Below are 24879 nucleotides of genomic sequence, written 5' to 3' on the forward strand. Positions count from 1 at the left end.
AAATAAATAAAATGCATCACTGCGAACACGGGGACATTTATTTTGCCAAGTTAAAACAATGCCGTAAGCTTTCCTAACATGCAGACGACAGTCGCACTTAGGGGTGACGGCTCAGAAATAGAGCTGTCAAAATGGGATACGTGAGATTTCAGCTTTTTTTGGAAGACATATATATATATATATATATATTTTTTTTTTTTTTGCCCTTGCGTTCATGCTCGTGCTTCCCCATGTTTGGTTTACTATTTCGAATAAGGCCCACTGTAGTGTGGGGACCAGATGGTAGTCCCTCGGCGTGCTTGTATTTTTTAGTATATGTGTGCTTCTCCCAGCTCTTTTGGGTGCCGTCTGCATCGTTTTTCTTCGTTGTCACGTTCATGTGTGTTTGCGTATGGGTATGCATTTACTCCGCGAACTGTTTTCGTTGTTTTCAAGCACCCAGATATGTCTTATCAGCGTTGGATCTCTTCAGCATTTTTTTTTTTTTTCTGTCTCTCTCTCTTTTCTCCGTTGAACTCCGTTGTAAACGATCGTTTCTTTATCTGAGTGAGCGAGGCACCGTTGTGAGCTGTCCTGCAACGCCAGAGCTTGTGCTCCGATGTTGTCTGCCGTGCATACATTACAAGAATTCTGTTCGCCGAACATGGAATCTAAATTGAACAGAAGACATGGCATCATTTATAGCAGTATCGCTTTTCCTGATCTTAACTGTCTATGAACGCGATAAAATCTTGTGTTTCAAGACAACGTAGTAAATTGAAGACCCGAGGGAAAATATCCTGGTTCTATGTGGCACGCGTTTTAGAGTTTCTTAGCCGGGGTAGCAAATGGAAAATTGAACTATTTGGCTCTCAAGGGAGGGGTACGTTAGAACAAAACTTCAAGTGCACATGTATATATGGCATCCATCGGTGTGAAACTCGAGAAACCTCACATTTGCAACAGTGTTCCAGAGCGCAAGACGGGCTCCTTGATTTTGTCTATAAGTCACACGGTAGGACCTTGTAACTGAACCGGTTTCGAACCGTTATTTTTGTACTCCGGTACTCAACCGTTTTCTTTGAACCGGAACGAAAACCCTTTCAGTTGACACCCTGTTCGCGAAGATTTCTGGGCCACAGAACCAACCTTGTTTTCCTAGGAAAGTATGCGACAGAGAGCTGTTTCTCTGTTACGAATTAGCAAAAACAAAAATCGTTAGACGTACCTACTGTACGCGCTTTGAACACAGTTCTTTTTCCTCATTTTTCTTTTCATTTCTTTTAGCTATTTTACAGCTGGTAGCTATTCCTACGGAATGCATAGGATCTGTTAAAGTGTTCACAGCTGAAAAATATGTATAATAGAAACGTATGATTTGCGCTTACAACGTGTGTAGACGTTTTTTTAGCAGACGAACACCGAAATCTGCCCTCTTAACCAGGTCGTTTACGACTTCCCTATCTTTCGGAAAGCTTGAAGTTTAGGGTCATTGCTTGCGTGACAAAAATATAAAAAATTAATCGCCGCAGTGAAATCTCGGCCAGCATCATTTGCGACCTGAGCGAAACAGAGGTTGAAGGGTCTTGGCTAGCACGACCGCTTGTCATCGTCTGCATGTCGTCGTCTGCTTTTGAAAGAGAGCCCTAGAAATGCGCATAGCTTTGCCCTTTCGCCGCCGCGAGATAATTGGCCCTGATTGTATTAAACACGCACATAGCTGAGCGCTATTATTATGCCAGCTGGATATATTAAGGGGCACGAAGAAAATCTTTGTTCTGCCATCGTCAGAAAGTGTGCGTCCTGGGCTTGCTTTAGAATCTTCCTGGCCGTTGTGCTACTTTCGATTCGTTGTCACTGAGAGGTTAATTGCTTTCAGCATTAGTTTTTTGTGGAGATACTGCTGTGACTGTTCTTTAAGAAAGGAAGGGTATGACTTTGTAGAGTTGTATATATGTACGTGTGTAAGTTACGCTTTAGACGCTCGGTGTTCAACAATGTAAACTTTCCACTGGCTTCCAGAGCTGACTCACAGCCAATGTAGCCGGTCACGCGTAAATGTAACATGAAACCGAAACTAGCCCCTGTAACGGAAATGAAAGCAGACGATCGTTTCATCTGTTACACAATACATTCGCTTCAGGGCACTGGTAAACATTGTGGGTTCTCCATGGATAGTTATCGTGTGGTTGCTGTTCTCCCACATCGTTAAACTTTATGGTGTTTCGTGCAGGATCCAATCAGTCCCTTCCTCAGGAACTATATCATGCGGAATGATCTGCGGTTGTGGTTTACGACTACGCAGTGCAATCATCGCAGGTTCCAGTATCGAGAGCACCGTAATTGCGAAGCGCTTACCACGTCCATTGCAGGGCAGGTGCTGGTTTCAAGGCTGAAGGATTTCTTCGCGGCAGTAGTTCTGGTCAATGTAGCGTCGTGGACGAGATCACTAGAGCGGAAGGAATCACTGGGGCATCCCATGGTGTAGCGTTCCGCGCTGTGAACCAGCAGAGGGTAAACTGTACCAAGAACTGCGGGATGTTTCACCTTTCCTTTTTTTTGGATGCACCTGCGACCATCGTGCCGTGCAGAAAAGTGTGCTTTATTTGGGGTTCATATACGCACGCCAGTTGCAGACGACAGTTCTAGCAGGTGTGGTTTTGTTGTTTGTGCGTGTCGCTGGCACATCGTTGGAGCCGACCTGCGTTGCTTGAAAGTTCGGCGAGTTTGAAAGAGTGCGTACCAACGCTAAAACCTGAAATTCGATGTGCTAGCGTTCAATGTGCCGCGAACCAATGACAGCACCATATCTCACGTCACGTGATTTTGTCACGCCGTCCCGATGGAATTGTCGTCAGCTGCGAATAAGATTTGTAATTTGATTAAATTTAATGTTCCTTTAAAATACAGGGACTTCAAAAAACGTAAAAATAAATACAATTTTTGTTTTATGCGCTCTGTAATGAACCATCAGAACAACATCTGGTGGAAACATCACGCGGCTCGCTTCAACTGTACTTCAACTGTACTCCGTGAGCACAGGGCGAACGCTGAAGACAACATGTCAAGACAGCATTCGCCCAAGAGGAGCCCTTGCAGCCTTTATTGAGCACGTGCAATGGAGTTTGTCCACCGGCTTGCCTGCATATGTGCCGTTTTATCATTCGCCTGCACTGTTCGTTTTGATAACGTGTGACATCGTAGCTGTACTTCGAAGGCTTCTGCCACGATGTAAATGGCAACCAGTGTGGTCTGGACTGTCCACCAAGAACGCGTGTTGAAACTGCGGCTTGAGTTCGACCTGCTCTCAATGCCCCGGGGCCTGCGCGTTCTTCTTTCAGGCAAATTCAGCGAAAGTGTTTTCTTTTCCTTCTTTCATTGGCCTCTGTATATAAATGTTATTCTCCCTCTTTCCTTTTCCGGAGTCGATATTTCTGGGAATCGGAAGTTGTGGGGAAGAGATGACTAAAAAAGAAGAAGAGAAATGGGGACTAAGGATAAAGTTTCAGCCGCAAGGGAGCGACCGTAATTTATCTTTCTTTGCTTTTTTTTATTTATTTGTTTTTTTTTTATTTTTTCATTCGAGAATCGTGAAATTAAACTGAGCTGTTTTTGTTCTGGGTCACCTTCGATTATGTATTTAACGAATTGAAGAAATTGCGTTTGACTCAAGTTAAGAACGAGTATTCCTGTTTCTTTTGCAGACGACGACTTTGAAGCAGACGATAGTTTTGTTCTGCTTTTGATAGTTTGTTTGATAGTTTTGTTGTAAGTTTAGCCTTAAAGGGACTCTGACCAGAAGTTCGACAAATATTTCGTTTGCATCTATTACGAAGGTATAATATGCCTCCAAGCCACACGCGAAATATTTTGGCTGTGCGCGGAGGCAAACTTTGCCAAACAGGGAGCTCAAAACCGGCTTCGCTTTTCCCCCTCAACTCGCGCAATCGGGGCCGAAATCTAGCCTCTTTGCACTGGACATCCGCCAATTTCCGTGTGTGTGACGAAGTCACGAGGGCCACGTTTCATTGGGCGCCCGGACCGGAAGTTCTGTTGTTAGTGAGTTTGTGAGAGCGCCGGCATCCGTCCGGAAAGCGATCTTCAATATGGACGTCGAAGGCAGAAATGCGGAGACTTCGAGCCCGGAACTTCTTTCTGACCTCTCTGCGATCGAGACATCGAGAAGAAAATTCTGCGTGCTGAACAGCTCGGTAGGCTTTCGAAACGTCGCCGATGCCGCGAATGCGAGACGAAGTTAGAGCTCTACGAACATCAGTTACAGATGAAGCAAATAGCATGAGTCGACTGTCTTCAGGTAAGCGATGAGCTTTTTAACGCACACTGTGATCGAACATGTAAACGTTCTCAGAAATTTCGTGTTCTGATATCTAATGCGCACTTGCTGTTCATGGTGCCGGTGTGGCTGGTGTGTCATAATGCCGAAGGAGACATCGAATGCTTGTGCTGCAAGGAGCTCGAAAACACTGCCGAATGACTGCAGTATGAGTGCATTACAACCCACAAAGATTTCCAACTTCTATTCTTCAATATGACTGTCCTGAAGGTCGCATATTGAACTCCGTGGGCAGCGCGAACCTATGAGCGACTGTATTCACAAGTAAGTCACATGTGTCCTTGTCGAACGATGTTAAAATTTGGGCGCCCAAAACTGGTTTGGTCCTGCAATAGAGTCGTTAAAAACTCCAGTACAGGGCGCAGCACATAAAAAGGCTATACAGTACACGACTCTGAACTGGAGAAAACCAATATAGGCAGTTTTGTAATTGTCAGTGTGCTGTGTCCCGAGTCACGTTTTTATGTATTGCCCTGTGCATACGGTTTTAGCGTAGGTTTTTAGCGATATTGAGTGTTCTTGATTGTCGATTCAGTGAAAAGCAAAACAATTTTGGGTTCTAAAAGAACACAGCATGTGTAGTAATGTACAAGGTGTGGGCAGGTAAACTGCAGTTACTCTCAGGTACATGTAGAAATGACAATGCACACACACTGTACTGTAACCGGTTACCTATTTGCCTAAACTATATTTTATGTACATCTGTGTAGACGATGCAGATACACTGCGTATCGCCAGTTTGCAAGGTGAGTATGGCACAAGCTTGGAAAAAACAAGATCATGGTCATCCCAGCCTGTGCAGTGAAGAGGGTCTGGCAAGCCTTTCCCACAGAAAATGCCACAGGCTTCAAGTACCCAAGATCCTAACTGGAGGTACCTCTTCGCACAGCTCGTCTATCACATTTAAAATAATTCAGCATCTGTATTTAGGATGATCTATAGCTCTCAGGATGATGCATGGTTCATGAGTTCAACATGTTGTGTTGAAACACAACACTAGTCCTTTTTAATGAGTCTTGCGGAACGATAGATGAGCACTCCTTTCGTGACATTGTGTACCATTGCTACAGTGAACAATTTCTTGAGCAAGACTGATGAACGAACAAAAAATAGAGTCTTGTCTTCCAAATATGTATGTTCCTTGTAACTTCCGTATTTGTTAAGTGACCCATGTTGATGTCCCCCCTCATGTAATGCCTGCAATGGCCTTTGAGACATATTCATAAATAAATAAATATCAAAACCGGAAAAAGATGTAACACGTATCCTCTCTTTGTGTGAATGATACATAGACATTCTCAGAAGATTTGTACATAGTCACACTTTGCCTCATTTTGCATAAAGCCTAGTTCCACCTCTTACATCATCTCCACAATCTCCAAAGCAGTACAAGGCTAAAGTAATCAGCTACTACATAAAAAGAAGGAGGGGAGGAAAACAAATGCTGGCACATTTAAAATTCGAAGAAACCTTGGTACTTTCACGGGGCTACTCACGGCTCAGTGCTGGATCAGATCCCGATGGAAAACAGCTTTTCTGAGCCTCAGTGATTGATTCCCTTGATTGTACTGACTGTGAGGCACATCTCATTGGCTTGGTGGCAAGTGGGCTTGCGTCTGATAGTAAGATTTGGAAGAAAGGGAGCAAGGAACATCTCTCTACGGTCTTAAGATGGATATCAACGTTACCTGTCAAGGTACAGCATTTCATGTTGCTTTCAGTAAGTACAACACTCCTCATAGCATATACCATTTGTGTTGGGAAAGCATGCTGAAGTTAGCTCAGGCAGTGCATCCAGAACTGTGAATCGGGTTCATAGGGAGCACCTGGTGAGAGGGACAGCAACAGTGTCCAGTAAAGACTCTCCAGGAATTTTGTGCAGGTTTGGGGGTCACACCTTTTAATAGTGTTGATGGAAAGCAGGGTGTGTGAAACACTGACTTCTGGTAGATGAATTCTTGTTATTTATAACCAGGTACCCATGTTCTAGTAATCTAGAAAAAGCCTTGGCTCTCTTAGAGGAAATTGCTAATGAATCTGAGTGTCTTTTGTGGAAACAGGTTGTAACTGCCTTTCTATCCACCCTTCTTAGTTGCCCTAGCAAAAGCAAATATGTAATGCTGTACACCATATCTGATGCTAGCACACTAATTGCTTTGAGTGTTCTCAGGCTTCTGAAATGGAGCTACCTCGTACATACGCTGTGCCATGTCAGCAAGAACATAAATCAGACTGCCTTTACTTTTTAAATTGGCCCTTCAGTGCTTCATGTGACTGCTAGAATGGCACCCCCAAAACAATAGGCAACAAGAATGATTTCTGCAATGTATTGAGCTTTGTAAAACAACTTTATTTGAAAATATATTCCAAAAGCCGGGTGACAACCTCATAATGTAGCGTCCTTTACTGCAAACACCGCTGAACACAACGAATAAAAACAGAGCGTAAACGTTTTGTCGCCTATCCGGGTGGCATCATCAGTACAACAGAGGCCAAAGATGAGCACATCAGCCTATCTAAGAGGGAATCTTACACATCCGATAGGGGGCCACGGTATGTATTACAGGCTGAAGCATCACGCCTGATAAAGCAGGATTCTAAGAACTTTCTAGGGTCCCATCGCTAGTCATGAGCAAAGGTTACTGCACCATCAAAATATATGTCCCTTAGGATAGCAGTGGTAGACTGATTCGGTCCTGTTTAGTTAAGCTAAGCATTAGTAGCCCTGGCAACTGGCTCTTTTAGTCTTGTCCCACGTCTTTTGTCTATCTCGCCAATGTAGGTTGCATCAGATTCTATGCACTCAACTTGATATGCACAGTCAAAATGCCTGATGGGCACAGTGCCCTCCAAATAGCGTATGAAATATATTGGATGAAAGGAATGCGGACCACCGATTTGACTCCTTTGATGTTGTTTTTGATTGTTCTCTGTTGGAGGGATGATGCCACCTGGATAGGCAATGAAACGTTTACTCTCTTTATTCTTAATTGTTGTGATAAGCCAGTGTTCTGAGTAAAGCATTTTACATTATGAACTTTGTTTGAATGATGATTAGTGGCGAGCTTCATACCCTGGGCCACTACTCTAACAATTGCTTGTGGTAGTGTGGCGAAATGGAATAACGAGCCTTGTAGACAATTTACTTGACAATATATTTATTTCTCTCTCATAGGTTGAAGAACCCAGTGTGGTGTTACATAACGGAGGGGCACGTAATTATACAAGACCGATCACCAAAAGGCCTTGCTTTTGACTAGATTAAAATGTGAAGCGATTGTAATATAACAAATGCTGCATGGTGGCGATATGATAGGTTCTCCTCACGAGTTGTCGCCACAGTTACGGTTAGTTGAGAAACTGCATATCCAGGTAGCAGGATCAAATTTTAATTAGGCTACTTTGGCCAACACGCGAGCGTAGAGCACAGTGTCAAAAGCCCTTACAAAATAAAAAGAATACTACATCTACATGGACCCAGAAATCAAGACAGTTTGAAATGCTGTGAACGAATTCCACTACGTTAGTTTTGCCTGAATACCCTTTTCTAAAGCCATGCTGGAATTTAAAAAAAGAAATTGACAGAGTCAACTTAGTTGACAACGTGGTAGTACATGATGTGCTCCATTAGTTTACAGGGAACCCTAAAAAGTGGAGCTGGTTAATAGATAGAAGGAGCATAGTTGTCACCTCTTCTGAAGACAGGAATAAGCTTGAGACCTATGTCCTCGACTCGCACACATACTAAGAACCTTTGACACAGATTAACGTATCTTCATTCCAGCTCTTTCACTTTCAGATGTTCATCTCTGTTGAGTGGTGTCATTCTTGTAATACAGATTGGAATTGAAATGCAGGTGCATAAGGGATGCTCTGAAAGAAAAGTGTTTGGTTTTAGTCCTCTTAATGTTTCTGAAAACGAAAACAAACTTCACGGTGACTATTCTTCTGAAATGAGCAATTCCAGGATGACAGCAAAAAAATATATCTTGCCATATCATTATATCCACCTGGCACTTCAATTGAATAATGGCAGTTGAAGATGACGATGATTCAATTTAATGACGCATAAGCAACTCGGGCTATAGTGTGCCAAAACCATGGTAAAACTGTGACTTGTTAAATATCAGACGATTATACTAAAATAATATACTTTGTTGGTTGGTAAATTGAGATATAGACAAAAACATGATATGATAAAAATAAGCAATTGAAGAAAAGGCAATTGTTGGCTTTGTGTGACTGATGTCGAGTTTGCCACACTACGTGTTGAATAATAATGTACGCTGATACGCTGTAGCATATAAAGTACAATCATACACACGCTCAATATGTGGTGGATATGTGAAACCAATATACACATACTTACATTTCAAACTTTCTTGAAAAAGGCAGTCCAAGTCTGTCGGATTTGCCAGACTCTACACAAAGCCAGTAAGCACAGTGTGGAATGACTGATTCATCTTTCGAAGGCAGAGGTGCAGCTACCACGACGCTTCGTCATCTCAATGCTTCGGAGCGGCATAGCCTAGTAAGAAGCCATCAGAAGGATCTCATAACGATAACTTGGTCGAAAAAGTGGAGGGTTCTGTGGGATATGTAAGAAAGCATACGCGTTACACAACAGCTACGAGAATGATCGACTGCACCTGCATGGTTTTCAGTACGTAGACTTGGAACTGAAAAATAAATGTGCTAACCTTGTTGATACTACTTTTCCGTCAGGACCACACGAGAGCACATTTGGTTTCTTTAGTTGAAGGTATCATCAGGTCCCCATGCTCCTTTGAGATGCAGCAGACAGAAGTTCGCTGAGGCGAGTGACTGCCGTTGCGGTTCATCGCTTCGCAGCAGATCAAGAACAGTACACCGCAACGATAGGTGAAACGTTCAGAATATGGTGACCAACTCCAACACCAACCCAATGACCCGAACAAAGAGGATGAACCGGGAGTCACACAAGTTCGCAGTTCAAAGCTTGTCATACGGCATCCATTACAGCTGACCGGATACGGAAGCATATATCGAACGCCGTGTACAGATTGAAAAGAAAATCGTAGAAACTGTTGCAGGTGATAAATGCAGGGTATATTTTTCTTTTTGAGGCTCTGTAACAAAAACATATTAACGTAGAAATGCCATTTCATGAAGGAAATTGACAGATATTGCGTGACCACGTGACGCGTTTGAGCCAATTGTGGGTGTTGCGAGTGGCCCCCGTGTTGACGTCATCTTGATGGTGGACCGGGGTGGATATTCTATATAAACGTATGTTTTCTCGGTTTGACGCTAGGCGTGCTGCACTCGGATGAAGTCGAATGTTTAAAATTCGAGTTTAGAGAAACCGTGGGGTTTTAATGCGTGAATTTTCGCATGGAGAGTCCTTGTTGGGTGCTTTATCGACTACAGGTACGAAAGAGCTCCCACAGTTTCTGGTCAGAGTCCCTTTAAGACAGGCACACAAATTCAGCCGTCTTCTAAACGCAAATTTGGCCCAAATCCCATTCACCGCTCAAGCAGCACCAAAGAAGTTCTGACATTACGTTTGCAGACGACTACTTCGAAGCAGACGGTAGTTTTGGTTCTGCCGTAATCGTCTGCTGCTGCGGCAGCCAAGAATGAAAATGCCGATTGTTTAAAGGCAGTTCGTGCTGCAGTGAAGCTACATCCATCTTGAAGTCTAGCTTTAAGACATGCGCACAAATTCAGCCGTCTTCTAAACACAAATTGTCCCAAATGCCATTCACCGCTCAAGCAGCACCAAAGCAGTTCTGACATTACGTTTGCAGACGACGAATTTCAGCGATCGCGTTTCGTGATAAGGCACGCTGTATTCATTCGCGCGTGGTAGTGTGGTGCCACAGTTGTTACGAAAAAGACTGGTCCAATTACAAAGCCCAAGCTGAAGGGTAATGTTTTGGGCGGAAGTATGGTAGGATGCTTTCCGAAGACACTGGTTCATCCGTAGCGCTTCAGTGGCGCGCGACCGTGGGAAGATGATGGTAGACCATCATTTCCCCCATTTACTTTTGTAGCAGGAGTATATGCACTGTTGTTCGCTTTTTTTTAAATCCTTGTAACGTTGAAAAGTGTGTTTTGGTGGGCCATACCTATCGTGTTCGCGTACGCTGAAGATAGAGGTGCTGCCATTGATTGGCGTAGACGGAGGGGGGGGGGGGGGCGTCAACCCCCCGAGATCTTATGAAAACAGTCTGAAGCATGTGCGGTGCATCAAAGCTTGTATACATGCAGGAGTAGCACGCAGGTAAACTTTGGTAAGATTTGGAGGCGTAACCATTGAAAATAATAATAATAACAATAATAATAGAACAACAAAGTCGTCGAGTGTCATTTCCATTTTGAGGGCAACAGATCTTTCTTTATTTATTATTTTTTTCTTTTCTTTACTTTGTCAGAAAATTTCTGTGACTCGTCTAGTCGCGCAGTCGTTACATTTAGTAGCGAAGTACTCGTTACATCAGACGCCAGTCTTTTCCTGTTTCCTTTATTTATTTAATTACAACAACCAAGTACACTCTTATGTCCTATCAAGTTACGGGTCAGGACGTCAGTCTCCTCCAGGTGCACGTTCACACCAGGTGTCATTGTTGTTGCTGGAGTAGTAGCGGAATCATTAAAAAGGGTCATGTGATCCGAGCCGTAGCGAACGGGTCCCACCACACTGTGAAATATGAAAACTTTTACTTGTTTGGTTTTGAGAAGGATAACGGTGGTGTGTAAAGAGGACATGGCAGCATATCCCGTTTCGAACCCTTTTCTGCGCGTGCGCCGAGCTCTGTTGTCGGAGGAGGGAGAGCGCCGGCCATTCCCATTTGCTATCGTGAGCACGTGACCTTTGCCTCCTCTCCCTCTTTCAACTATGAGTTAGAATTCGTCTGCTATTGCGATTCACCGTTCTATGAGTTCAAGAACCCGCAAATGATTACAGCTCACCTGGAACCTGAAGATCTAAATATTTAGACGAGAAGTGCAAGACGCTTTCCATAAAATCAGTTTTGAGAAAGATTGAGACCGTTTTCCGCATTATTTCCAAGTTTTCCCATTTACGCGGGGACCTTCAATCGCCGCTCGCACGCGACGGTGGTTCTTCTCCGTGGCCACGACCGCTGAAGGCACGTTCGTGATTGGCTACGGCCGTTGAAAACACGATCCTGATTGGCTGACTCTTAATTGTTACGTCACGTCGACGAGCGCGCAGGCTTTCTCTATCTAAGTGGTGTTGCCTGTCATACCTGTCGTGACGTAAGAGCCAAATGAGGTTGAGGTATTTGCTGCACCAGTTTTCTACGTGTATATTACTGTGGGTTGCTGCGGGATGCAGATAACTTTCTTTTACATTTATCCGGGTTAACTCTGAGTAAAGAGTCACAAACCTTCAACCAGCAACACCCCGTACCACGCCATCCGAACAAAAATTGGAAGCAGACGACACCCAGCACCCTGGTGATTGTTACGCGCACGAATCGAAAGCAGACGACACCCTCCAGCGATGCACACCTGCGCGTGAAAGATCTCCAATGAAAGAAACGTCCTTGCCGGCACGTTCCCATCTTCCGCCGCTGCGCGAGCCGGAAGGAGGGCCATTGTTAGCACTTCCGGCCTGTGACTTCCGGAACCACCGCTGCAGGACAGTGTAGTAGCGGTTTCCGCCGGAAGTTTGGGTTTGTGTGTTCGCCTGAGCTGCTGCTTCTGCGGGTCGGCACACGAACTAACCTCAGCCCGAGCTATCTTTTTTTATATACATATATATTAGTTTTTTAATTGCGTTTATGCAAAAAAGTTGAAACGGGTCCTTCTTGCTGTGCCCTATTGACTCCCTAGCTATAGTGTGTCTGTGAAGGAAAGGAAGGGACAAAATAACAAAACGCGAAAAGGGTTTGCATATTTCAAAGCCAGGAGGCGACCGCTTGCTGCGGGTCATATGATGCGACCTTTCGCACGCCTGGTGTTTTTAAAAACAGAAACAATGCCAGATGGTGCGAAAGGCCAGCCGGGACAGCAGCTGTGGCTCTATTGGACATTCGTGTCACGTGGTATCACTTTACTTCCCTTGCTACCATCGCTGCGTTTTGTTTTTGTTGTGTGTGTGTGTGTGCGTGCGTTTGCTCCGTCCGGCTCCACAACACTTCGTGTAGTCTGTACGATGTGCATATTGCTGGTAGCAAACGCCACAAGAGATTACAAGGGCTCACAATGACACTTTTCCACGTAACCATTGGGGGTTTGCAGGGGTTGTGCTCCGCGGAAGCCATTTGAAAAAAACCTTTCCACCAGCGACTTGGCCCAGTGTGGAAACAAGCAGCACCCCCTTCCTTCCACCCCCCACCCCCGAATATACCTGCCAAAAAGACCAGAGCGGTCCGAAGAACCGGCAGATCAACTCACCCCCACCCCTGCGCAATACCCCTAGCACACCCCCAAGACGAGAACCCCACACTACATCACCCCTTCGTTGGCATGTAGCCCCAAGGTCATCGTTTTAAAGATGCGGAGGCCTAGGGTTCTAGTCCCGCCACCAGTTGTGTCGATTTAAGTCCTTTCGGGCAGAATTTTTGGGACGAATATCGGCATATCCCCCCGAAGTCGTCCCCGGACGCAAACTAATCCCCGCGTCCCTTTCCTGCCCTCCAAGTCTACACATAGCTGATGGCCACCTTGACCAAAAACTAGTCTGAGAGAAACGGGTACTCGTCAACCGGCATTCAATCGACCGCATATGAGTCACCGATGACTTCACATGCCGGAGACCCTGTGGCTCCAGAACCGTTATCGGCGACGTCTGACTCACGGGGGTTTCTTAATTGGATCCCATTTGATTATCTCTCTACGTCAGCCCTCTATGTTCTGCGATGAAAACAAAACGGGAGAAACGCCATACATGCTATGTGATGTCACACGGCACACCTTCCTCCCCCCTTGAACGACGGAAGCTGGAGAGGAATGCGGACGTCCTCTGCAGTTGGCGTCACCCTTTTAAGTCTTCGCACGAAGTCGTAGGCACGCCGAGCAGTGAGTGCGTGGTGACGAAGGCCGCGGCGCCCCCGACCGCGTCACCTCTTTCGGATTTAATTTTCGGAATTTGTTTTACGGCGCTTCGCTTTGTGATGCGCGTGGAGCATCACCATCATCAGCGTGACGTGCTGTTTTCTTCTCGGCCTTGTGTGGGTTGCGCGTCATGTTGTAAGAAGACGAAGCGTCATAGAAGTACTATGGAAGTACTGGATACGTGTTACGTGTCTTTGCCGTTGCGGTGGGGTAACTTCGCCGATCGTCCCGGCGGTTCCTGCGGTGCAGGAAGCATCCCACTGAAAGCTACCCCAAGCGGCACAACGTCTTGGCACAATATCGGCAATGTCGGCCCAATATTGGACCAAGTTTGGACAAATGTTGGGGGCCAATATGTTGTGCTGCTTGGGATAGCTTTCAGTGGAATGATCCCTGTGTGGGCAATGTCGGCCCAATATTGGACCAGGTTTGGACCACGTCTGGACCAATATGGGGTAGCTTTCAGTGGGATGCTCCCTGTGTGGGCAATGTCGGCCCAATATTGGACCGGGTTTGGACCAAGTCTGGAACAAATATTGGGCCTAGATGTTGTGCTGCTTGGGATAGCTTTTAGTGAGATGTTCACTGTGTGGACAATGTCGGCCCAATATTGGGCCAAGATGTTGTGTTGCTTGGAGTAGCTTTCAGTAGGATGCTTCCTGTGTGGGCAATGTCGGCCCAATATTGGACCAGGTTTGGACCAAGTCTGGAACAAATATTGGGCCTAGATGTTGTGCTGCTTGGGATAGCTTTCAGTGGGATGTTCACTGTGTGGACAATGTCGGTCCAATATTGGGCCAATATGTTGTGTTGCTTGGGGTAGCTTTCAGTGGGATGCTTCCTGTGTGGGCAACGTCGGCCCAATATTGGACCAAGTCTGGAACAAATATTGGGCCTATATCTTGTGCTGCGTGGGATAGCTTTCAGTGGGATGTTCACTGTGTGGACATTGTCGGCCCAATATTGGGCCAAGATGTTGTGCTGCTTGGGATAGCTTTCAGTAGGATGCTTCCTGTGTGGGCAATGTCGGTCCATTACGGGACCAGGTTTGGACCACAATTGGGCCAAGATGTTGTGCTGCTTGGGACTAAGGGTTGCTCGTATGCTTTTTGTGATGGGTAGTTGTGCGGGACTACCGGAACCTCAGAGGAAGTGGAATGACACGCAGCTCCTATCAGAATTTTGGGTTGTTCGAAAGACTGACGTTGTAGCAAGTCATGCGTCAGTAGGAAGTTGTCATGTGTGGTACGTATAGGAAGCCCAGGAGATTCCGAGGATGACGGATAGCTGAACGGATAGCTCGTCATTGTTTTTCACGGCTAGTCGAAACCTATCCGGAGGGATATTTGAAAGAAAGGTGCCATATACCGCGCTGGTGCTCTATCCAGGCAGCTTGGGCTTGGACGTAGTCGATAGGAGCCTGCTCAGCTCTTAGATGTATTCACTCAGTTGCTGAGTGAATAGATCTCCCCCCGGTGGGAATTCGCGCATTTGGCCATCTTGTACAATACATCTTGTACAATCTTGGCCTTGCTTGTCAATAGCCCTCCCCCTTCGTCAGAAAACGGTTCCTGTTCATATTGCCAGGTGAATCTCCAGTGGATTAGGCACAAGATAACCCGGGCATTTATCTCCTCGGTCACCAAAGCAATAAACACGAGCTAGAAGTTGAGAGATCCAAGCTGACATACAGGAGGGAAGACGGAGCTTTCGGTCAGAATATATCACCGAAATTTGGGGGACCAAAGTTCCCCAAACATCACTTAGCACGCGAGTCCTTACAAATAAATAAAAGATACGGTAATAAAGCATAGCGGATGAAGTTTATTCCTTTCATGTGTACGGCCACGTTGACAATACGCGTTTCACTTACTGCTAATACTAAAGTACTTTAAGGAGTATCTTAAATACTTCTTAGAGCATTTAGTACTCTACTCAAACGTCTTTCAGTTTTGAGCATTTTGTACTCTACTTTAAATACTTTTTGCGTGGAGTACTTACTATCTCATTTTAGATACTTTTGCGCAGTATTTTGTACATGTCTGGCTTGTACCCATGTCACGAGGTGTGAACTTTACCAAATGCCGTTGCACGACGTGTCCCCCCCCCCCCCCTCCGGGCTCTCGTCTCGTCTCGGATTCGATACGTCCTTGCCCCTCACCTGTGACGCGTCCGTATAAAGCGAATTCATACAAAACGAATTCCTCGAGAACAAACTCGTCCTCATTCACGAAACCTTTACGCATGTACCCATTGTGCCTCTCATTGTACCCATAATAGATTGCTGACTCTCTCTCGCATCCCTTCAGCGTTCCGCATCCTATCAATTTCTCCTTCCATCTCTTCTGCTAATGACTTTTTTTTTTCCTTCGAATGACATTTAACCCCCCCCTCCCTCCCTCACACGTACACACTCACACGGCCGCTGCTGTCATTTACTGGGTCCTAAATATGGCCGCCTCCGTGTCTTCCCGACATGCCCCAGTGAGTCCCTCGAACGGGGCCAAGGGTGCTGTCAACCTTATACACACTGCTGACCCCTAGCGGAGGCGCGCGCCATTGTTGCCAGCCTTTTCCTTATCTGGTATGTGTGCGCGCTTTTGAAGTGCTGGGTCACGCAACAGTTGGGAGATTGTTGTTGTGTGTAGCACCTTTGTGACCGTGAGAATTGTGGGCATTATTTTGTCCGTGGCGAAAAGCTCGAATGAGGTGATATGGTTTGTTTGCCGTCATTCGCACGTACGGCGGGAAGTTGCGAAATTGGGAACGGTTTTTACGGGATTTTTTAAATATTCTTCTTTGCTTTTTGCTTTTTTTTCTGTACGTGTGTGAATGGAGAACTTGCGTTTCTGCATTACCGTGTTCCAACAAGTGTGACGAAGGACTAATGGTGTCGGGTCATTGTAACAGGTACTATCTCTCGGTTGTGTTCTAGATTGCGTAAAACTATGGAAGAATACGATTTAAAAAAAATCGTGTTTTTCAAGTTGCTTCAAGAGTGGCTTCGTGCTCGCAAAAGTCTAAACTGCAACAGCGTCGTGCAACCCCGAAAAATGATTAGATTACACGAGCCATGTGTTGAACTAAAAAACAGTAACTGTCTCTATGAATATATCGTAATGAGTTTGCGGTAGCACACCGTGTACACAGGGTGTCCCAGAAAACGTGTCATTGAATTATAATAATAATAATAATAATAAATAAAAAAAACTACGCCACCTAGAATCATGCGGTTAACGGCATTTGTTCTTATTAGGATTTTGCCACCTCCTCACGGGATTGTCATGTATTGTAAGTTTAATTATGTAAATATTTGCAAACTCAACTCGGAAATTTGCCAAGTGAAGGTCACTTTTTTACCCCACCAATATGAAGAGCGTGCAGAATTCACTCAAATTCATGACAATTAACAGTGATATTCATAAGCTATCCCATCGAAAAAAATAACCGAACATCATGCTTTTCTGAGCACCGGACCATAACGCGCGGTGGCTTTTTGACCGCAATCGCTCTCAGTCCGACGAAAGGAGGTTCCAAAGCCAGCCCACAGAGTGATTGTAGAAAAAGAAGCAGTTCCTAAAATTGGGAGAGGGCAAGCATTATCCCGGCGAAAGTCGAACGCGATAAGCCATGCCTGTGTTATCTCTCCCACACTGACGGTCGCCCAATCAGAATGCGGGAATTTCACAGCAGTTTATTTGGAGGGGGAACCACGAACTAATAACAACAATTCATTACAATTGTCAATTAGTGACAATTTATTTTACACTCATTTCGTTTGTGCTTTTACTCTACAACCACATACCCACACACCCCACTCCCACCCTAGAACTAGAACGTTTTCGGTTTTGATCGATAAACACCGAATACAGGGGGACATTCCAGGAACGATGACAGACGTAAATTGCTGCACATGCCCAGCAAGTTGTTGATGCACATCGGAAAACCGTACAGAAATAGGATGGTAGTGAAAAATGTCGGTTTACTTTTTCGTTAGCCGTAAAACGCCGCCGCAGCGAACAACGCCATGTTGAATGAGCGCCATTGTGATTTCTATCCGCCGATAACTGTCGGGTAAGCCGTGTACACGCCAGAAAAAACATAGAAAATACAGCGATTTCGTTAAAATCAGTAAACACCGAAAAACGTACGCCGAATCCGCCCAAAAAATAAAAACCGAGAACGCTGAACCCTAGGAGTGATAACCTAACTCGCTGGCTGATTTTGGGCTCCGATAACTTCTTGAGGAACTCGTTCCATTAATAGGGAACGTTGTCAAAGTAACTGCGGAATTTATCCACCAGTTTGCCTGCATTCGTGCTGTATATTATCAATACGCAGAGGACAACCACCGACAGAATCTAAAATTCCTACGCCTGCGTCCTGTTCCGTTGAATAATTTTGCAAAGTCGTCGAGAGAAGCCGCGAAGCACATAAATATATGCCTTTTTATTCAGTTATATAAAATACCGTTACAATTTTGATGCAGCCAAAGTGTAACGTCTTGCACCACCTATTGTGACATCAAGATTTGAATCAATTTTAGAAACGTTAAGAACTACAAAGTGTACATATATAGGTAACAAGTATCTTGAAAGTAACTTCCCTTTTTCCATATACACTCTAAGAAAAAAAGGAGTACTTTTACTCCTTTTGGGGAGTAATTGCATTGCCACAAAAAATAGTTCCTTTCGGGAGTAAATGCACGGGAGTAAATGAATGTCACAGAGTGAAGACCGCATTTCACGCGCTGTTGTAAGAGTCCCAGGTACATAATTGGTGCGCATGCATGAAAATACTTTGAAGGAAACCGTCAACCGTGCTATATCGAGTGATATAAAATCTTGCGCCATACTAGGGCACAATTTGCGAAGAAAGATGCGCTAACTCTTTTTTACTCTCTGTGGCTGGAAAATTGCTACTTGGTCTGAGTTATACAGCCTTATGTCGTTCAAATTGACCAAGGGCACATATTTACGTAGACTGTTGCATTCAGGAGACCATTCGCGAAGTTTAGTGACAATTTGCAGTCCTGGTGAGTAAATGTCGGGACTAAATGTCGGGTTAGGGGACTAAAATGGGGAGTAATTGCAGACTAGGGGAGTAGAAGCTGCAATTACTCCCCGTTTTACTTCTTTTTTTCTGAGAGTGTACATATTCAAACTCAAACCCAACTTGAAAGTAGCTCGTTATTTTTTCCAAAGTAGGAACTTGAAGTTCGTCTTGTAACGAGTTCCTTTTGTCGATAAACTTCCTCAACTCTGCAAACTGCGAAGACAAATCAGATCAATGAAAAGGGATGAAGAAGAAACGTTGTCTAGCTGATACCATTATACTCCATGCTGAACTGTGCTGAACCAGCGATACCTCTTATCCGCCGCTCAGTTGCGAGACCGTTGTGTAGTGCCCAAATATTCGCTCGGCTTCTGGTTTTGTAACAGATGCGGGACGTTTTATAGCGAAATAAGTCTCGTATAATTGCGTGATACGTAGAATAATGTGACAATTTAACAATTCATACGTCGTAAATCTAACTGACTGTCAGTCTCCCTGCGTTCAACTCTATCGATGTGTCATACAATTCCCCCCCCCCTCCCCGCCAAAGTATCGTCATCATTATACCGGGTGTTTTAGTTAAATCCCCGGGCTAAATAATTCGCAAACGGGTGCACCAATCCACTAGCTTTCTTTTTTACAAGTATCTGTCCGACACCACCTACAAGCTGCACACCGTGTGAATTAGTGGGAGGCGCTCATTATTAAAATAAAAATGCAAATGAGTTTCGTCAAAAAGCGTATCTCCTAAAGCAGGGCGCTGTCGGCATTAAAATGGGTACTACCCCTTTTGAGACCTTCAATGGACACCTTTTAGAGAAAAATCTGCCACCGAAGCGGGTCATTTGTTGCAGTAATTAATTGGTTTCGGTTTACGTATTTTTGTCGCGGCTGGTCGCGGCGAAGCGCAAAAGGGCGTATTTCATTGGTGTAATTTATTGGTGTAATTCATTAATGTAAGGACGTAATTTATTGATGGATAAGGGAGTGAAAGAGCGTCCTTTTGGCGCTGCGCCGCGACCAGCCGCGACAAAAATACGTAAACCGAAACCAATTAATTACTGCAACAAATGACCCGCTTCGGTGGCAGATTTTTCTCTAAAAGGTGTCCATTGAAGGTCTCAAAAGGGGTAGTACCCATTTTAATGCCGACAGCGCCCTGCTTTAGAAGATACGCTTTTTTACGAAACTCATTTGCATTTTTATTTTAATAATGAGCGCCTCCCACTCATTCACACGGTGTGCAGCTTGTAGGTGGTATCGGACTGATACTTGTAAAAAAGAAAGTTCGTGGATTGGTGCACCCGTTCGCGAATTATTTAGCCCGGGGATTTAACTGAAACACCCGGTATATTACTACACAATGACGACAAACTATGTCACCTTCATCTCGCCCTTTTTTTTTTTTTTTTTTAACCCGTCTAAATGTCATCGTGGTACGCGTAAAATTCCAAACTGCTCCTCTCGCAGTAGAGGAATGTGTCGGAGCCACAGATGTAAGAGCGCGAGACGAGATAACTGGTTGCAGCTGTCGCAAGGATATCCCGTACAACCTCCAGCAGGCCTGTTTTTCCTTGTTTGGTATATACGTATACAGAGCTACAACTGCGTATTTTGCAACAGTGTGCTATAGACAGCGTCGAGAACACTGGCAACCATGTTACCGCGTACATTGTTCAAATTTGTTCTCTTATATTCTGGAAAGGCAGTCACCAAAGTATGCTTCTCTCTTTCCAGAATATAAGAGAAAAAATTTGAACAATGTACGGTAACATGGTTGCCAGTGTTCTTGACGCTGTCTATAGCACACTGTTGCAAAATACGTAGTTGTAACTCTGTATACGTATATAATACTGTATGAAACGTATATAATACTGTACGAAACATGCACAGTGTTCACTCTCTTTTTTTTCCCTTTCTGGGCTTACTGATTTCATCGACAGGGATTTCAGCAGGATTTTCGTCTGGTTGGGTTAGTAGGGTTCCGCGTTTTCGGTTTTAACCGAAAAACGCCGAAAAACGAACGCCGGGTAAATTTTGCCTTATTCGGTTTTAATCGAAAAACGCCGAATAAAAAGGTGACATCCCAGGAACGATGACAGAGATTGCTGCACACATGCTCAGCAAGTTGATGCAGATGAGAAAACCACACCGAAATACGATGGTTGTGAAATATGTCCGTTTACTTTTTCGTTAGTCGTAAAACGCCACCGTTAGACGCACTTATATAGATGCGTTAGACGCATAGCACTGAAATGACATTTTGATTTCTATTCGGCGATAACTGTCGGGTAAACCATGTACACGTCAGGAAAAACATCGAAAAACGACGATTTCGTGAAAATCAATAAACACTGACAAACATATGCCGAATTCACCCAGAAATAAAACCCGAAGGAACCCTAGTTATGAGTTACAAAAAAAAAAAAAAGTTTAGTTACAGTAACGAGTTACCCCCAACACTAGCAGCTTGTACCTGCAGTATCAGTATACCAAAGGTATCGGTACAGGAACATGTATACATTGCTGGTGCAAGTAGAGGTACAAGTACGAAAATTCGGCGCTACGGAATGTGTTTACTGTAAGCTAGGACTGCCACACCCTGTACGCCAATAGGTTGCATTGCTATTGGCTTTCTTTTGGTTCTCGAACACATAAATTATCGTCTGCTAAGAACTCATTTCCATAACACACAGGAAATGAGCTTCCGTTTCCATTCTTTCACGAACCCATTTTCTCGAGACACTTTTTTTTGTCTTTTCATTACCGATCACTATCTCAGAGCCGATGGGAAACAGGCGATACCGCTGTCTCCAGCGACCTTTGCCGATGTCTCATCAGTAGTCTGACCACAGTGGCGTTTTTCCTCCGGACGAACGAAGCAGACGAGTTTGTTTTTGTTGCAGACGACAGGTTATCGTGCTGGACCATCGACAGAGCGCTTTCCCAGGAAGATTTCTCGCTCCCTAAGGGATTGCAAGAATAAAAGTTATATTTGTTACGTAACATCGAGACGGGATTTACTTTTTCTTGCTGTTCTTTTTTAATGAAACTCTCCAAAACGTTCTTGCCACTAAGTGTGATGCCGCGCGTATTTGACTTTTAATGGCTTTGCTTCTGGATTCTTTGGCGCCTCTTCTCGCTGTCATTGCCACTTTCTTTTTCCTTTTTTTTTTTTTGGTGTGTGTGTGTGTCCTCATGTTTATGAGCGGTTTTAGCAGACGACGGCTGTGCACGGGCGCGCGTTTGCATTTTCTGCGCAGACGACAAACCACCGAATAAATCGGCAGCGTTTGGCGATGGTTTCGAAGAGGGAGCTGATAAACGCGGATGCCCTATATCCAAAAGTCTGAGCGTTAAATTTACCTCTTCGAAACAATGATAAAAAGGAGGGCTCTATTTCCTCTGTTCACAGCTACCCATCGGCACCGTACTGTTTAAGTTAAGGCGATACACGACGGTGCCGTCAGACATTGTTGTCCAGTTCGAAGGGCGTGGTTCCAGTGATGGAGTTCCATCATCATCAAGGCCCGCTAACAATGGGCGAATACTTTTGCGACACACACAATGGCACGTGCGGACATATATAAAAAACATCGGGTGGAGTCGGGCAACAATGGCGCAATGTGACGTCGAAGAAGAAGATCAGCGGTCTTGCTCCAAATAGCCATCAACCGTCAGCGGGTGACAGGCGCGGTCGCCTGTAGCAGTGAGGGCAGTTGTTAAAGTGCCATTGCGTGCCTATAGCACTGGTATTCTCTCAAAATATATTCTTCCACCGTGTGGCGCGGGAGTATCTTAAAATTAATTTCGAGATTGATTTGAGACGTGCGGCGCCATATGGTTTGCGCACTCTGCCATTATTCTGGCGACATTGCTCCTCCAAACTGGATTTCCGTCTCCACGCCACAGCCGCTGGCAGTCTTCCAACGTGGGTCGGACAGCGGAGACCGGAATGGCTCGCGGTGACGTCACCCAGGAAGTTCTGCGGATTCCTGCATTTTGTATTTTGTTATTTACTTGGTATTTGATCGAGGCTGACTTTTAGCACAACATAAAACTGTCTTTAGTGGCTCTTTAAATGAATTTTACACTCCCTGTCTTTCGGACTCTCCAGAAATAATTATTTCCCCACCGCCATTTTGCTGACGTCAGCAGTATGGCGGTATGGAAATGTTTCGGTTTCATTGACAGAATGGCCAAAAATCCAGGCTTGCTGGTGGATAAATTCCATGATAGGCAAGCCTGAGCGATGGGCAAGACACGTAAACAAACACAAACACGTGTTTGTGTTTGTTTACGTGTCTTGCCCATCGCTCAGGCTTGCCTATCATGGAGTTTCGGTTTCAGTGTTGCGTTTACTTCTGTCCCTGTTTTTCGACTTTCTCAGATGCATTCACTTGACGTTCCGAACACAGGTGGCACAATGTTCCGTACACAGTTTTGCAAAGAGCAAGGATTGTAGGGATTATAGGGAGCAGTGATACATTTTATTCGCAATACTTTGCTCTCGCGAATGCTCATACGTAATTTGCAACAGATCCAGGTACGGGAGTATGTGAGAATGCCTTACTATAATTCGTCAAACATGCGAAACAAACCACAAAAATGCTACAAAAAGCACGCTGTTGAGAAGCTTAGTTCCGCATATTTCTCCCCGATAAAATTCCAAGCGATAGCTCAGAAACAATACGTTGTATCGTCGCTTATCCGATAGTGAACTATATTTACAGCAACACTTCAACTAGCTTTTGATCTGTATTCTTTCCTTCAGGCATCCGGTAAACAACCAGTCCATTTAGGGGAAGTAGCCACATGCTCAAATGAATCTCCAAAAATAGAACAAAGAAGAAAAAAATAGAAGAAGAAACACGCATGTAAAAGAAAATAAGACGTCCACAACGTAGTCTGGTATTACAGCGAGCAGACGACACGAAATCACTCCCATTGTTGCAAACTTTCCCCGGCACTAAACCGCCAGAAATAGCTCCCATAGGTGGGCCATGGGACGCATGGGACGGAGAGAATTCCATATCGAAGGGGCTGAACGACATGCCGCGGGGAACGATTATCTCCCAGCACAAATGCGATAACTGAAGAATGCACGAAGAAAAGAATGTCTTATGGGCTGCAATTAGTCTCGGGGGCGCAGGGCGAAAGCGTGGGAGAAGATGATGTTTATGGAGAGCTCCCTTGTGGGAGGAATTATGGGAGGGGGATTTGTCGGGCACGAACTCCTGGTGTTTTTGCATTTATTCTTCTTTCGTTCGAACGGCGTGCTGTAAGTGACTCGGAAACAATGCACGCCTGTCTCTATAGCTTTCTTACGTATGTGGGTTGTTGTTAGTAAACACTGACGATTGTTTCGCCTCTTGCATTAAGAGCTGTTATTTTCTGCGGGTATATTATAGCATATTAAAACAACACTACTTATTGACCATGTTGGTAAAGACTAGGGGATTGGCCAACCGAATTCTGGAACCCGAATCCCAGTGCCCCAAGGGGCGAATCGAATCTTTCGAATCGACCAACCACGTTTGTTAGTTTCTTTTTTAAAATTGGAGCCCGGTGTCCGCCGGCCTGATTGGCCGCCGGGCCCCTTGATTTAAAACTTTCAGCTGTGTTTTCTTGTTACTTTGTTTACATTGCTCTGGACTGAAAGAGTTAGTGCAGGAACTCTTTACAAGTTTAAAAGTATGATGGTTGTGCTTTTGATCGTTTCTTAGTTTTATGGAAATAATTCAGACTTGAGAGTTTATGTACTTCCTGTAGTCGATGAACAACATGTTAAACAAATTACATTTAAGAAGAAGTATATATGTTTTCTCATGAAAGTGAACTATTATTTATTTATTTTTTCATCAAACAAATATATCAAATTCTACTTGAAAGCACTTTTCAGTGGAAGTGATTTCTTCCCCTGGCTTTTTAAACTCTTTTTAAAGAAAGGATTCGAGATTTGTGTATTCGCAGAACCTTCCTGGATTCGGAAAATTCTGGATTCTTTTATAACATCACCCGCACAGCAGAATAATAATGTTTCCTGTAACATTCCGAGTAACTTCCTCCTCCAAGCAGCATTCGGGACAATTAAGCCGAGACAGACACCTGTGTCCTTGTGCACCTTAATGCCATCTCACAGAAGTTAATGGTGCTTGAAACGCGTAGATGAAAATAGCATTTCGTGCAGATAACGAAAGCTGAAAGCCGCACGCGAAGTGCATCTGCTAACGTCCAGTCTCTCGCATCTTTGTTTCTGCTATTATGGTGCCGTTATGACGAAATTACTAAGGACAAGAAGGTGAAAGAAGGAAATGCGAAGAGCAGTCAAGGAAAACTGGACCGTACGCATTTCCCTTTGTTCCAGATTTCCACCCCCTTTGGCAGAAACTGTGATCGGGCATATCATCGTAACCTCAAAAGGA

At 44.6% G+C, this 24879-nt stretch overlaps 1 protein-coding gene and 1 long non-coding RNA gene across 2 annotated transcripts in view; one reads left to right on the forward strand and one right to left on the reverse strand.

The window, feature by feature from the left end:
- LOC135397201 (signal-induced proliferation-associated 1-like protein 2) overlaps nucleotides 1-24879 on the forward strand; it is a 49360-nt gene that overhangs the window by 769 nt on the left and 23712 nt on the right. The window lies entirely within an intron of this gene.
- On the reverse strand, nucleotides 7501-9295 carry LOC135398278 (uncharacterized). Its single transcript, XR_010424058.1, has 3 exons — nucleotides 9034-9295; nucleotides 8703-8921; nucleotides 7501-8206 (listed from the first exon to the last, which is right to left on the reverse strand). It is a non-coding gene; the product is annotated as an uncharacterized LOC135398278 (long non-coding RNA).

The sequence above is a fragment of the Ornithodoros turicata genome, chromosome 6 (assembly GCF_037126465.1).
Source record: "Ornithodoros turicata isolate Travis chromosome 6, ASM3712646v1, whole genome shotgun sequence".
NCBI classification, from domain to species: domain Eukaryota; kingdom Metazoa; phylum Arthropoda; class Arachnida; order Ixodida; family Argasidae; genus Ornithodoros; species Ornithodoros turicata.